This window comes from Mobula birostris, chromosome 22 (genome assembly GCF_030028105.1).
Source record: "Mobula birostris isolate sMobBir1 chromosome 22, sMobBir1.hap1, whole genome shotgun sequence".
NCBI classification, from domain to species: domain Eukaryota; kingdom Metazoa; phylum Chordata; class Chondrichthyes; order Myliobatiformes; family Myliobatidae; genus Mobula; species Mobula birostris.
In genome coordinates this window covers 20,350,254-20,364,648 of record NC_092391.1, presented here as the reverse complement: position 1 = coordinate 20,364,648, position 14,395 = coordinate 20,350,254, and positions in this window count along the sequence as shown.

Below are 14,395 nucleotides of genomic sequence, written 5' to 3'. Positions count from 1 at the left end.
GTTCTCCACAAATTTCACATCGGCCGTCACTAGCAGAGATGGAATGTGATTTGAAATGTAAGAAAAATGTTTATTGAGAGGCGGCAAGGAAACCATAAGGATTCCAAAACGTAAGTCCTGGCACCTTAAAATTAAATGAGCATGAGAACTCTCAGCCTGTCAGGCAACAGCTGGCGGGGAGAGAAGGAAGCAACACACATAAAAGTTCCTGGTGAACGCAGCAGGCCAGGCAGCATCTCTAGGAAGAGGTGCAGTCGACGTTTCAGGCCGATACCCTTTGTCAGGACTAACTGAAGGAAGAGTGAGTAAGGGATTTGAAAGTGGGAAGGGGAGGGGGAGATCCAAAATGATAGGGGAAGACAGGAGGGTGAGGGATGGAGCCAAGAGCTGGACAGGTGATAGGCAAAAGGGATAAGAGAGGGTCATGGGACAGGAGACCTAGGGAGAAAGAAAAGGGGGAGGGGGGAAAAACCCAGAGGATGGGCAAGGGGTACAGTCAGAGGGACAGAGGGAGAAAAAGGAGACAGAGAAAAAGAATGTGTATATAAATAAATAACGGATGGGGTATGAAGGGGAGGTGGGCCATTAGCAGAAGTTTGAGAAGTCAATGTTCATGCCATCAGGTTGGAGGCCTCCGGGTCCAACATATTATTCTCTGTAACTTCCGCCACCTCCAGTGGGATCCCACCACTAAGCACATCTTTCCCTCCCCCCCTCTGTTTTGCGCAGGGATCGCTCCCTATGCTGCCTGGCCTGCTGTGTTCACCAGCAACTTTGATGTGTTGCTTGAATTTCCAGCATCTGCAGAGTTCCTCATGTTTACGACAGAAGGAGGTTACCGTTTTAGGCCAGTGACCCATCTGTTTATTTTCAGATCCCCAGGATCTGCACTTCATTTCATTTCAACCTCAACATCGGCAAAATCAAAGAGCTAATTATTGACTATAGTAGTCCTCAATAAGGGGATCGGAGGTGGAGAGAGTCGGTGACTCTAAATTCCTTGGCATTATCACATCAGAGGATCTGTCCTGGAACCATAAAGAAGGCATGACAGCACCTCTACTTTCTCAGAAGTTTGCATAGATTTGGCATGGCATCAAAAACTTTGACCGACTTTTATAGATGCAGAGTGGAGAGTATCCTGACTGGTTGCTTCATGGCCTTCAAGAAGTGGTGGACACAGCTTAGACCATCACAGGCAAAACCCTCCCCTCCATTGAGCACACCTACAGGGAGCGCTGCCACAAGAAAGCATCATCCATCATCAAGGACCCCTGCCTTGCCCCAATCATCCAGGCCATGCTTTCTTCTCACTGCTGCCATCGGGAAGGAGATGCAGGAGCCTTAGGTTTAGATCATAAGATCAGATCATAAGATACAGTAACAGAAGTAGGCCATTCAGCCCATCGAGTCTGCTGTGCCATTCAATCATGGGCTGATCCAATTCTTCCAGTCATCCCCACTCCCCTACTTTCACCCCATACCCATTGATGCCCTGGCGAATCAAGAAACTATCTATCTCTGCCTTAAACACAACCAGTGATTTGGACTCCACAGTCGCTCATGGTAAAACATTCCACAGATCTACCACCTTCTGACTGAAGTAATTTCTCTAATCTGTATGTCCTTTTGTAACCTCTCAATTTCCTCAAAACGTCCTGTCCCTCCAACTGACTTGGTATCATCCGCATCTTTGCAACAAAGCCATCAATTCTGTCATCAAAGTCATTGCCATATAACATAAAAGAATCGGTCCCAACACAGATCCCTGTGGAACACCATTAGTCACCAGCAGCCAATCAGAAAAAGTTCGCTTTATTACTATTCTTTACCTCCTGCCAATCAGCCACTACTTTTTCCATACAAGAATCTTTCCTGCAATATCATGGGCTCATAGCTTGATAAATAGCCTCATGTGTGGCACCTTGTCAAGAACCTTCTGAAACTTAAGGTGCACATCATCAACCGATTCTCCTTTGTCCATCTTGCTTGTTACTTCTTCAATGAATTCAAAGACTTTCAACGTACTTGTCAGGCAAGATTTTCTCTTGAGGAAACCATGCTGAAAATGACCGAAAATACCCTGAAAACACATCCTCAACATCCGACTCCAATATCTTCCCAAAGAGTGATACAGTTATTACCCTATAACCATCATACTCCTGAACCAGTGTGAATACCTTCAGTCATCTCAACTCTGATTTGATTCCATAACCAATGGACTCACTTTGAAAGACTCTACAGTTATAGAATTATAGACCAGGGGTCCCCAACCTTTTTTACAATGCGGACCGGTTTCATGTTGACAATATTCTTGCAGACCGGCCGACGGGGCGGGGGGGGGGGGGTGGCGCGGGATGGTTGCCAATGGACAAGAGTAGCAGTCAAAACGTTGTGTTTGCCCAGAGAAAGACTACAATGACCATGAAGCCCTGCGCGGGCACCAGCGCGTATGCGTGACTTGCGCATGTATGCACGTGCCCATTATTTTTCTACAGATCGTTTTTGGCGATTCTGTTCGGAGGGGGGTGTTAATCACGACCGGAATATTGGTGATAAGTGGCTAATACACTCAATTTTGTTTCTAAAAGGGTTTATCTAACCAATTTAATATTAAACACACAGCGCATATTTTCCTCGCATGAATATAGCGATAAGTCAATTATCAGGAGAGGACAGGGTAGCTTGAAGTAAGTATTGAACGAACTTCCAGTAGAAGTGTCAGAAGCAGGTTCGATATTATCATTTAAAGTTAAATTGGATAGGTATATGGACAGGAAAGGAATGAAGGGTTATGGGCTGAGTGCCGGTCGGTGGGACTAGATGAGAGTAGCGTTCGGCACGGACTAGAAGGGCAGAGATGGCCTGTTTCAGTGCTGTAATTGTTATATGGTTATATAAGTCAATAGCATCATAACATTTTAAGTAACGTTTGGATATTAAACACAGCGCATATTTTCCCCGTATGAACATATAAAATCATTGCAACACACCAATATCGCTGAATCAGTGGGAGCCCTGGGCTTGTTTCCCTGCAACAACACGGTCCTATGGAGGGGTGATGGGAGACAGCAATACTCGAATGGGGTTCCTTATGTCCAATCTATTCCGCAATTTAGTTTTCGTTACATTCATTGCAGAGATATGTTGGAAATGGAAGCAACGTTTTCGGTGCTTCCGTGGCTATCTCAGGATATTTAGCCTTGACTTTGATCCAGAATGCCGGCAGAGATGTTATGTCAAACATACTTTTCAGCCCGCTGTCATTTGCAAGCTCGAAGAGTTGATCTCCTTCCCGTGCTGACATGGATGACGCGCACGTAATGACGTCGCGTGCGTAATGGCTCAACAGTGCGTGACAGGGAATGAGGAAAGGTGCAGCTGACTCCTATCGCCAAATCATATCGTTCCCTCACGGCCCGGTAGCGCATGCTCTGCAGCCCGATATCGGTCCGCGGCCCGGTGGTTAGGGACCGCTGGTCTAAACCCTGCCACAACTGTTGAGCATTCTTCGTTGATTCAAATTTGGTCCAGAATTGCCACTTCTCGTTGTAGTGATAGGGGATTCGTCAGTTAGGGGAACAGACAGGACATCCTGTTGGCGAGTGCGAGGGTCCCGGATGGTATTTTGCTTCTCAGATGCCAGGGTCTGGGACATATTTACACCGCACGCTGTCGGAGCAGTGCTGCCTGGATAATCAAGGACACGACCCACCCAGCCAACACACTTTTCCTCCCTCTTCCCTCCGGGAGAAGACTCAGGAGCTTGAAGACTGGTATAGCCAGATTTAGGAACAGCTTCTTTCCAACTGTGATAAGACTGCTGAACGGATCCTGACCCGGATCTGGGCCGTACCCTCCAAATATCCGGACCTGCATCTCGGTTTTTTTGCACTACCTTACTTTCCATTTTCCTATTTTCTATTTATGATTTATAATTTTAAATTTTTAATATTTTCTATCGATTTGTAATCCAGGGAGCGGGAAGCGCAGAATCAAATATCGCTGTGATGATTGTACGTTCTAGTATCAGTTGTTTGGCGACAATAAAGTATAAAGTATAAAAGTTTCTCAGGTCAAGTCCTCAGCATTCTTAAGTGGAGGGTGAACAGCCAGAGGTTGTGGTCCATGTAGATACCAATAACATGGGTAGGATGAGTGACGAGGTTCTGCATAGGGAGTTCAAGGAGTTAAGTGCTAAGTTAAAGGGCAGGACCTTCAGGGTTGTGACCTCTGCATTGCTACTTATGCCACATGATAATGAGGCCAGAACTAGGAAGATTGTACAGTTTAATACGTGGCTAAGGAGTTGGTGTAGGAGGGAGGGCAAAATAATTTTGGATCATAGGGCTCTCTTCCAGGGAAGGTGGGACCTGAACAGAAGCGATGGTTTGCACCCCGAACTGGAGGGGGACTAATCTCCTAGCGGGAAGGTTTGTTAATGCTGCAAGGTGGGGTTTAAACTAGAGCTGCAGGGGGATGGGAACCAGAGTGCCAGAACAGTTAGTGGAGATATTAGTGAAGCCAGATATTAGTAGGACCTCAGACAAAGTTAGGAATCAAAAGATTGAACAAGATGTGACTAGTGTCCTGAGCTGCATATATTTCAAGGCAAGAATTTTTTGTAGGAAAGATGAATGAAGGTGAGGTAGTTGGTTTACAAACAGAGGCAATATGCAGTGAGGAGGGGCTGTTGATAGGGCAAAATTGCAGTCAACAGGATGAGTTGCAATGTAAAAGGTAGACACAATCAAAAAGGTTGAATACAAGACTGAAGGTGTTATATTTGAATGTATGCAGTATGTGGAATAAGGTAGATGAATTTGTAGCAGTTGCAGATTGGCATGTATGATGTTAAAGGCATCACTGAATTATTGCTGAAAGAAGATTGTAGCTGGGAGCTTAATGTCCAAGGATACTCATAGTATCGAAAGTTCAGGCAGGAAGACAGAGGGGATGACATTACTCTGTTGGTAAAAAATGAAATCATATCATGAGAAAGAAGTGACATAGGGTCAGAAGGTGTTGAATCATTGTGGATAGATTAAGGAACTGCAAGGGTAAAAGACCCTGATGGCAGTTGTATACAGATCCCAAACAGTAGCAAGGATGTGGTCTACAAATTACAATGGGAGATTGAAAATGCATGCCAAAAGGTCAATGTTACCTGCATTTCAATATGCAGGTAGATTGGGAAAATCAGGCTGGTGCTGGATTCCAGGAGGGGAAATTTCAGGAATGCCTATGAGATGGCTTTTTAGAGCAGCTCGTGGTTGAGCCCAGTTGGGGGTCAGGTGGTCTGGATTGGGTGCTGTGCAATAAACTGGAATTGATCAGAGAGTTTAAGGTAAAAGAACCCTTTGGGAATGGTGATCATAATATGATCGAATTTGAGAAGGAGAAGCTAAACTCAGACGTATCAGTATTACAGTGGAGTAAAGGGAATTGCAGAGGCATGAGAGAGGAGCTGGCCAGATTGATTGAAAAAGAACACTGGCAGGAATAATGGCAGAGCAGCAATGGCTGGAATTTCTAGAAGCAATTTGAAAGCGACAGGATATATAAATCCTAAAGAGGAAGAAATATTCTAAAGGCAAGATGACACAACTGTGGCTAGCAAGAGAAGTCAAAACCAACATAAAAGCATATAAGAGAGGGCATATAAGAGAACAAAAATTAGTGGGAAAGTTGAGGATTGGGAAGCTTTTAAAAACTAATAGAAGGCGACTAAAAAAGTCATTAAAAAGGTAAAGATGGAATATGAAAGTAAACTAGGCAGTAATATTATAGAGGGTACTGAAAGTTTCTTCAGATACATAAAGTGTAAAAGAGAAGCAAGAGTGGATATCAGACCACTGGAAAACGATGCTGGAGAGGTAGTAGTGAGGGATGAGGAAATGGTAGACAAACTGAATAAGTATTTTGCTTCAGTCTTCACTGCAGGAGACATTAGCTGTATGGTGGAAGTTCCAGGTGTCAGGAGTCATGAATTGTGTGAAGTTCCATTGCTAGAGAGAAGGTTCTTGGGAAACTGAAATATTTGAAGGTAGATAAGACATCGGGACCAGATGGTGTACACCCCAGGATTCTGAAAGAGGTGGCTGAGGAGATTGTGGAGGCATTTGTAATGATCTTTCAAGAATCATTAGATTCCGAAGTGATTCCTGAAGACTGGAAAATTGTTAATGTCACTCCACTCTTCAAGATGGGAGAGAGGCAGAAGAAAGGAAACTATAGACTAGTCTGACCTCAGTGGTTGGGAAGATGTTGGAGTCAATTGTTAAGGATGAGGTCTCAGGGTACTTGGAGTCATATGATAAAGGAAAAACTTTTCCTCAAGGAAAAATCCTGCCTGACAAATCTGTGGAATCTTTGAAGAAATAACAAGCAGAATTGACAAAGGGGAAATTAGTTGATGTTATGTACTTAGATTTTCAGAAGGCATTTGACAAGGTGCCACACATGAAGCTGCTTAACAAACTGCAAGCCCATATTATTACAGGAAAAATTCTAGCATGGATAAAGCAATGGCTGATTAGCAGGAGGCAAAGAGTGGGAATAAAGGGAGCCCTTTCTGGTTGGCTGCTGGTGATAAGTGGTGTTCCACAGAGACCTGTGTTGGGACCAATCATTTTAACTTTATATGTCAGTGAATTGGATGACGGAATTGATGGCCTCATTGCAAAATTTGCAGATGATATGAAGGTAGTTGGAGAGGCAAATAATTTTAAGGAAGTGGAGAGGCAGATAATTTTAAGGAAGTAGAGAGGCTACAGAAGGACTTAGATTAGCAGAATGGGTGAAGAAGTGGTAGATGGAATACAGTGTTGGGAAGTGTATGGTCATGCACTTTGGTGGAAGAAATGAAAGGGTTGATTATTTTCTAAATGGAGAGAAAATACAATAAACTGAGATGTAAAGAGACTTGAGAGTCCTTGTGCACGATTCCCTAAAGGTTAATTTGCAGGTTGAGGAAGGCAAATGCGATGTTAGCATCCATTTCAAGAGGACTAGAATATGAAAATAAGGGTGTAATGTTGAGACTTAATAAAGCACAGGGGGAAGCTTCACTTGGAGTATTGTGAGCAGGTTTGGGCCTCTTATCTTAGAAAGGATGTGGTGAAACTGGAGAGGGTTCAAAGGAGGTTCACGAAAATGATTCCAGGTGTGAACGGCTTGTCATATGAAGAGTGTTTGATGGCTCTGGGCTTGTATTCACTAGAAATCAGATGAATGAGGGATGACCTCATTGAAACCTATTGAATGGTGAAAGGCCTTGATAGAGTGGATGTGGAGAGGTGCAGTTGTGAAGCCAATTAGCTTCAACACATTAAGTTTCATTTCTGACATCATTTTCAACAAAGCTTCAAAAATATCTGCTCCAGTAACCATGTCCTTCATAGGAATTAATTGAATAAACTCTTCAAAAATTTGAAAAGTTGAGGTCACTCCTCGCACAAACACTGCAAGTTGAGCAGTGTCTCTCAAGTCTGTACTCTCATCAAATGCAATTGAAAAAAAATGCTATTCATTGCAGGCATCCCTTAAACAACTTTTAACATCTGCTGACATTTCTTCAACTCGCTGTGTGATCGTTCTTGCTGACAGGCTGCAAATAAAGATTTCTTTTCAGGACAAACAATATCCACCACTGCCAGTAAACATTCTTTGACAAACTCTCCATTTGTAAAAGGCTTCATCTTTTCTGCAATACGTTTTGAGACTTTGTAGTGTCATGTACACCGTGACGGGTTAAAGAACCAGCAAAAATAGAAAACACTTTGGAGTCTGGTATTGCTATTCACTAATACTATTTATTAGTAACTATGCAATACAGTCATATAAGTTCAAATATATTAAACAGGTTAGCAAAGATTATATGTATATAAGTGTGGAAATATAGAAACCAAGCTTCTTCAAGCCCAGGGGTAAATGGATACAGTCTTACGGTGATGAGTAAAGTTCAGTTCAGTTCGTGGTATTGAGTTGAGTAGTGATGGAGAGAGAGAGGTGTTGTGGTGGTTCGAGAAAGCCAATGCCATCGATTCTTCCCGTTGTCCTCCGAAATCCTTTAGAAGTCACCGAATGTGACCGCAACAAGGGGACCGTTCTTCTGTGGTGGAATTATCAACCCAGGCAAGGGTTGGAAACACTTAATAACTCCCCACCAGTCACACCTTTCCCACACTGTGAGAGCCACTGATCGATTCTCCAAAAACCCACCTTTCTGTGGGCACAACAAAGCTCATGCAGTGTCCAAAATCATGTGTCTGTCTTTCTACCAGCTGACCTATTTATCTCACCATGCTGAACACCAGCTATCCATCAAGTCGCTCCTCCCTTCTCTCTCTGTAGGAACACAGAAGCTGGCAGTGTCCTTGCAAAAGTGTAAACATGCTGCAGAGAAACCATAACACCATCTCCAAGCAGGCTTCGTCCCTCTCTTAATAACAAGGTGTTTCTGTTGTACAGCTCCCTCTCTCTTTTTAAAGGCACAGTCCATAGAAAATATGAACCCTAGGGGTACATAGCAGTAGCTGGCACAGGTATTTCCTTCATTTTCACTGCTTTTTCAGCACTCAGTGTCTACCTTCCTGTGTTTTGCATTCATTGCCATTGGAATTTTTTTCTTTGATTTTATTTCGAAACGCGAGTTATTGAACAAGTATCGTATCACATGTAAATATCTGGATATTTAGCGTGGATTTCTCGTTAAAACACAGTGACGCTGTTTCTGTTTACAAATTTGAACATCCCATCTGAAAACCTGCATGTGCACGGAGAGTATCTAATACATATTAATAGGGTAGTCTGCCTTCCCGTCATTTGTATATACCAGTGTTCGGTTTGGAACAAAACGGAACCTGGGGCCAGTGTAACAAGACGCCATACATGTCCATCAGTGTGGTGGCATGAAACACTCAGAATAAGGAAAAATCGCTCGCGGGCCAGATAAGCATAGTATCCCAATATTTGCTCGTGGGCCATAGATTGCCTACCCCTGCCTTATCCTAATATAACAGTGGCCTAGTGTGCTGGGACCTCTAGTGCTGTGGGTTATATGCTGATGGCAATTGGGCAGGCTTTTCTTCAAACAAGCCTGGTTGAAATCCCCGACTGTGATTTGAAGTGCGTTGGGATAGACTGTTTGTTGTTTAGAGACGGCATCATGCGGTATCTCAAGCGCTTGAATATAGTCTGTCACTAGTGGTATGTTACCTGCAGCCAGGATTATGGAGAAGAACTCCCTAGCTAACAAGAACGGATGACGTTTGACCATTAGGTGTTCAGGTTTGTGGGAACATGAGTTCGACAAAACTGGTTACATCGGAGCACCACTGAGAGTTTATCAGGAAACATACACCTCCACCTTGTGCATTTTCTGAATCAGCGGATCGGTCAGTCCAGTGAGTCAAGAAGCCTTCCGGTCTGCTGTAAGCCACATTTCAGTCAAACATGGAACGCAACAATCTTTCATTTCCATCCGATACAGCAATTTCACTTTCAGGTCCTCATTGTTGTTCTCCAGCAACCGCACATTTGCCAACAAGATGCTGGGTAGAGGAGGTCTCATCCCTCTGTGTTTCAGCCTGGCTTGGAGTCTCCCCCACCCCCCACCCTTCTGCCTCACTTCTGGCCATGGCGATGAACCTGTTTACTTGAGAGTTACGTCTGCTGAGTCCTTTCTAAGATTGTGAAATCTGTAGATCATTAAGTTGATTTAAAAGTACATTGCTTAAAAGGAAATCACGTGCTGCAGATTGCAGTGGGAGAAATTCAAAGGAGGTATGTTGAGAAGTATTGTATGTTGCCTGCAGAAGTCACTGGTTCTTGGGCTGAAGAAGTAGCATGCTTTTTTTTAAAGAGTCCTTAAAATATGCATAGGTAACATCTAGCTTTCTTCTTTTCCGAAATTATGTTTGTTTGTAGAGTAGGAATATAGTTTTAATCATAAAGCCCTATAATAATAATAATAATAATAATAATAATAATAATATTCTCCTATGCTTCACTGATGCATCTGCTGGCAATCTTGCCATTTCTTTAGTGCTTATGTTTTACGAGGCTGAGTTGCTAACTCGATGCCCAACCCAGCACGGATGGAAATCAAGCAAGAAACCAGCCAGATTAAAGCCCCTAGAATCTTACAGATTACTAACTGACTCTTTGAACCATTTCATCTATGCCAACCATCAAGTACTGCCTATACTAATTCCTTTTTGCTTGCACTTAGTCTATAGCCTTCTCACATGCTTAGTTCTCAAATGCTGTGAAACTTTTTTTTTGCCTTGGACTCCTACCATTCACCAAGGCGTCTGTGGACCCCAGCTTGGGAAACCCTGCCCTAAATATGATCTCTGGTTCTAGTCTCACCCAACATGAGGGGAAAATGCCTGCTTGTATTCACTCTATCTACACCCCTCATAATTCTGTCTATCACTATAAGACCTCCCTCATTCTCCTGTGCTTCAGGGAATGAACTCCTCGTCTATTCAACCTTTCCCTGTAACTCAGTTCCTCAAATCCTGGCCACATCCGTGAATGTTTCCTTGCACACCTTCAAGATTATCGATACAAAAATATGCCACTGTTGTGGAATACTTTGGGGTAATCTGGGTTTGCAAAAGGGGATGCACCTGTACCACTGTTTTTCCTTTTTTATGTATTTGCTTACCAAGTGAACAGGTAAAATCCGGCAAGTGTTTGGTCTTGTGAAACGATGATTGTTGAGATGGGTTCTTGCAATACTTCCTTGGCAACGTGCCTAATGATTTGTGAAGTAGCAACAGAGAAATCCTCTTAATGTATTTTTGACCTAATTACTCATAGATCAGGCTCACTCCACTCCACCCTTCCTGATTGGAATAATTTTTATCACAAAAAGCATCATTCTATGATGTAGCTTTTGTTCCACAGCAATAATACCCCTTGCCTTCTTCAGTAATCAACCTAAAGATGCATTCAAAATTTTATGAGCTTGAGATATGCAGTAAAGTCACGCAGACACCAACAACTTGCAGGATCACATAATACCTTCAAGATTACTTTGAGGAATAAATGTATGCCAGACCACTCGTCTTCAAAGATTGTCCCGGGTACTTAGCCATTTGCATGCAGTAGCCTCAGCATCACAACCTAAAGACCAAAACTTCAGCGTGATGTTGAGGGACATTACCTGGTCATACACAACAGCCTGGTGGCCCTCACTATCACACTGAGGATTTAGGCTGGGTCACAGACTACGTGGGTTTGAGGTTGAACTCATGACCTTGTGACTGTGGTAAACCATGTATATAGGTTGTAACTGGGTTACCTGTCTGGACACGCCCCTCTGCTGACTGCTCCTGTGGCTCCTCCCACAGACCCCTGAATAAAGGCGATTGTGTCACTGCTCCTCCCTCAGTCCAGGACCGACATACAGCATGGACGTGGATCCATTTTACTGTTAATAAAAGCCTTTCAGTATTTACTCTACTTCCAGTCTTTTGGAGTAATTGATAGTGCATCAGTGACCCACTAAGGCGCAGCATGAAAATAAATATCTCACCAGTACAATTGTATCACTAACAGTGCCAACTTAATCCACACTTTCCCTACCCCCCCCACTTTCCGCAGGGATCGCTCCCTACATGACTTCCTTGTCCTTTCATCCCCCCCATCCCTCTCCACTGATCTCCCTCCTGGCACTTATCCTTGTAAACGGAACAAGTGCTACACATGCCCTTACACTTCTTCCCTTAGCACCATTCAGGGCCCCAGACAGACCTTCCAGGTGAGGCGACACTCTACCTGTGAGTCGGCTGGGGTGATATACTGCGTCCGGTGCTCCCGATGTGGCCTCCTATATATTGGCGAGACCCGACGCAGACTGGGAGATCGTTTTCCTGAACACCTACGCTCTGTCCGCCAGAGAAAGCAGGATCTCCCAATGGCCACACATTTTAATTCCACATCCCATTCCCATTCTGATATGTCTATCCACGGCCTCCCCTACTGTAAAGAAGAAGCCACACTCAGGTTGGAGGAACAACACCTTATATTCCGTCTGGGTAGCATCCAACCTGATGGCATGAACATTGACTTCTCTAACTTCCACTAATGCCCCACCTCCCCCTCATACCCCATCCATTATTTATTTATATACACACATTCTTTTTCTCTCTCTCCTTTTTCTCCCTCTGTCCCTCTGACTATACCCCTTGCCCATCCTCTGGGTTTTTCCCCCCTCCCCCTTTTCCTTCTCCCTGGGCCTCCTGTCCCATGATCCTCTCATATCCCTTTTGCCAATCAACTGTCCAGTTCTTGGCTCCATCCCTCCCCCTCCTGTCTTCTCCTACCATTTTGGATCTCCCCCTCCCCCTCCCACTTTCAAATCTCTTACTAGCTCTTCCTTCAGTTAGTCCTGACGAAGGGTCTTGGCCTGAAATGTCGACTGTACCTCTTCCTAGAGATGCTGCCTGGCCTGCTGCGTTCACCAGCAACTTTGATGTGTGTTGCTTTAATCCACACTACATAGGCCATTTTCTTACTGCTTTATCATACAGGTCCATAGTAGCTGAGTTCCATCTCCATAATGAGGTGAGAGTGTTATCCATTGAACTGGAGATAACATGAAATTCCAGCATACATTCAAATGACTGAAACCAAGAATACTACCTTTCTTTTTGCATTACTTTCTAATTTTTATATACATATTGTAATTTATAGTTTTTAAAATTATTATGATTGCAATGTACTGCTGCTGCAAAACAACACATTTCACAACATGCTGTATGCTAGTGATATTAAACCTGATTCCGATGGAAACTCTGAAATCTAATGTTATTAAAAATATAATATTAGAGTCCTCTTGAGGCAGTGGCCATGTTGCAGTGCTTTATTTGTAGTTAAAATTACTTTCTGGTTTACGAGATAGTAGTTTTTTTTTATACGTTGCACCAGCTTAGTTGAACAAATTCATTAATTGTTCTGAGTTTTGTAGGCTGACATTATTTCTGCTGTGAATTCTGAAATGTTATGTAAAAGATTGTGGTGAGTATTATTTATATTACCTACATTTCAGTTTATACTCTTTTCAAAACTGCATCTTGAACTCTTGCTGACCATGTTCAAGTACATGCCAGGAACACTCATCACTCCTGGGGCTATGCACAAAAATAAAATCCTGGAGGAACTGAGCAAGTCAGGCAGCATATGTGGAGGGGGAGGGGACCCAGAGGATGGGCAAGGGGTATATTCAGAGGGACAGAGGGAGAAAAAGGAGAGTGAGAGAAAGAATGTGTGTATAAAAATAAGTAACAGATGGGGTATGAGGGGGAGGTGGGGCATTAGTGGAAGTTAGAGAAGTCAATGTTCATGCCATCAGGTTGGAGGCTACCCAGACGGAATATAAGGTGTTGTTCCTCCAACCTGAGTGTGGCTTCTTCTTTACAGTAGAGGAGGCCGTGGATAGACATATCAGAATGGGAATGGGATGTGGAATTAAAATGTGTGGCCACTGGGAGATCCTGCTTTCTCTGGCGGACAGAGCGTAGGTGTTCAGGAAAACGATCTCCCAGTCTGCGTCGGGTCTCGCCAATATATAGGAGGCCACATCGGGAGCACCGGACGCAGTATATCACCCCAGCCGGCTCACAGGTAGAGTTCATGTTTTCCTTGTTTGTGTGCTTTACAGCATCTGTAGTTCTTTTGGTGTACGCATCACTCTTTGTGCTGTTCATTTACATTGTTATGTAGATTTTCTGGTTTCCTTCACTTCTGCCTCTTGAGCATTCCAAAGGTAACTTCTCCATTGTAACCAAGTCTTCAGCCATTGAAACCCAATGGTGCAAGCTCCCTTCCTAAACCCTGGTCTCTTTGCCTTTCTTTCCTCCTGCAGAAAAGTGGAGGGTATATGTAACAACTTGTCAAAGGAGGAAGTAGAGACAGCTGCAGCACAATATTGAAAAGAAACATTTGGGCAGATACATGGAGAGGAAAGGTTTAGAGCCGGGGTTCACAACTTCTTTATGCCATGGACCAGTACCATTAAGCAAGGGGTCTGTGAACCCCAGGTCGGGAAACGCCTGGTTTAGAGGGATATGGGTTAAACACAGCCATTTGGGATCAGCATGGATAGGCATCTTGCTTGACATGGATAAACTTGCTGTAGGGTCCTGTTTCTGTATCACTGTGTACTTTGGCATCTATGAAATTGTTCCCAGAATTCAGCTGCAGCTTTAAAAATGGACCTCATCTTTGCATGCTTGCACTAAAGTGTTTATGGAGTGTTTTTGATTTTGTTTGCCTGTTTTGAGAAGGAGGAAGTTTCAAGAGGAAGGAAGCAAGATAAGTTGAAGTTTCAGAGAAGGCTCCTGTCAAGCAGAGACAGCAGCAAGGAGCCATTCCCCATGGT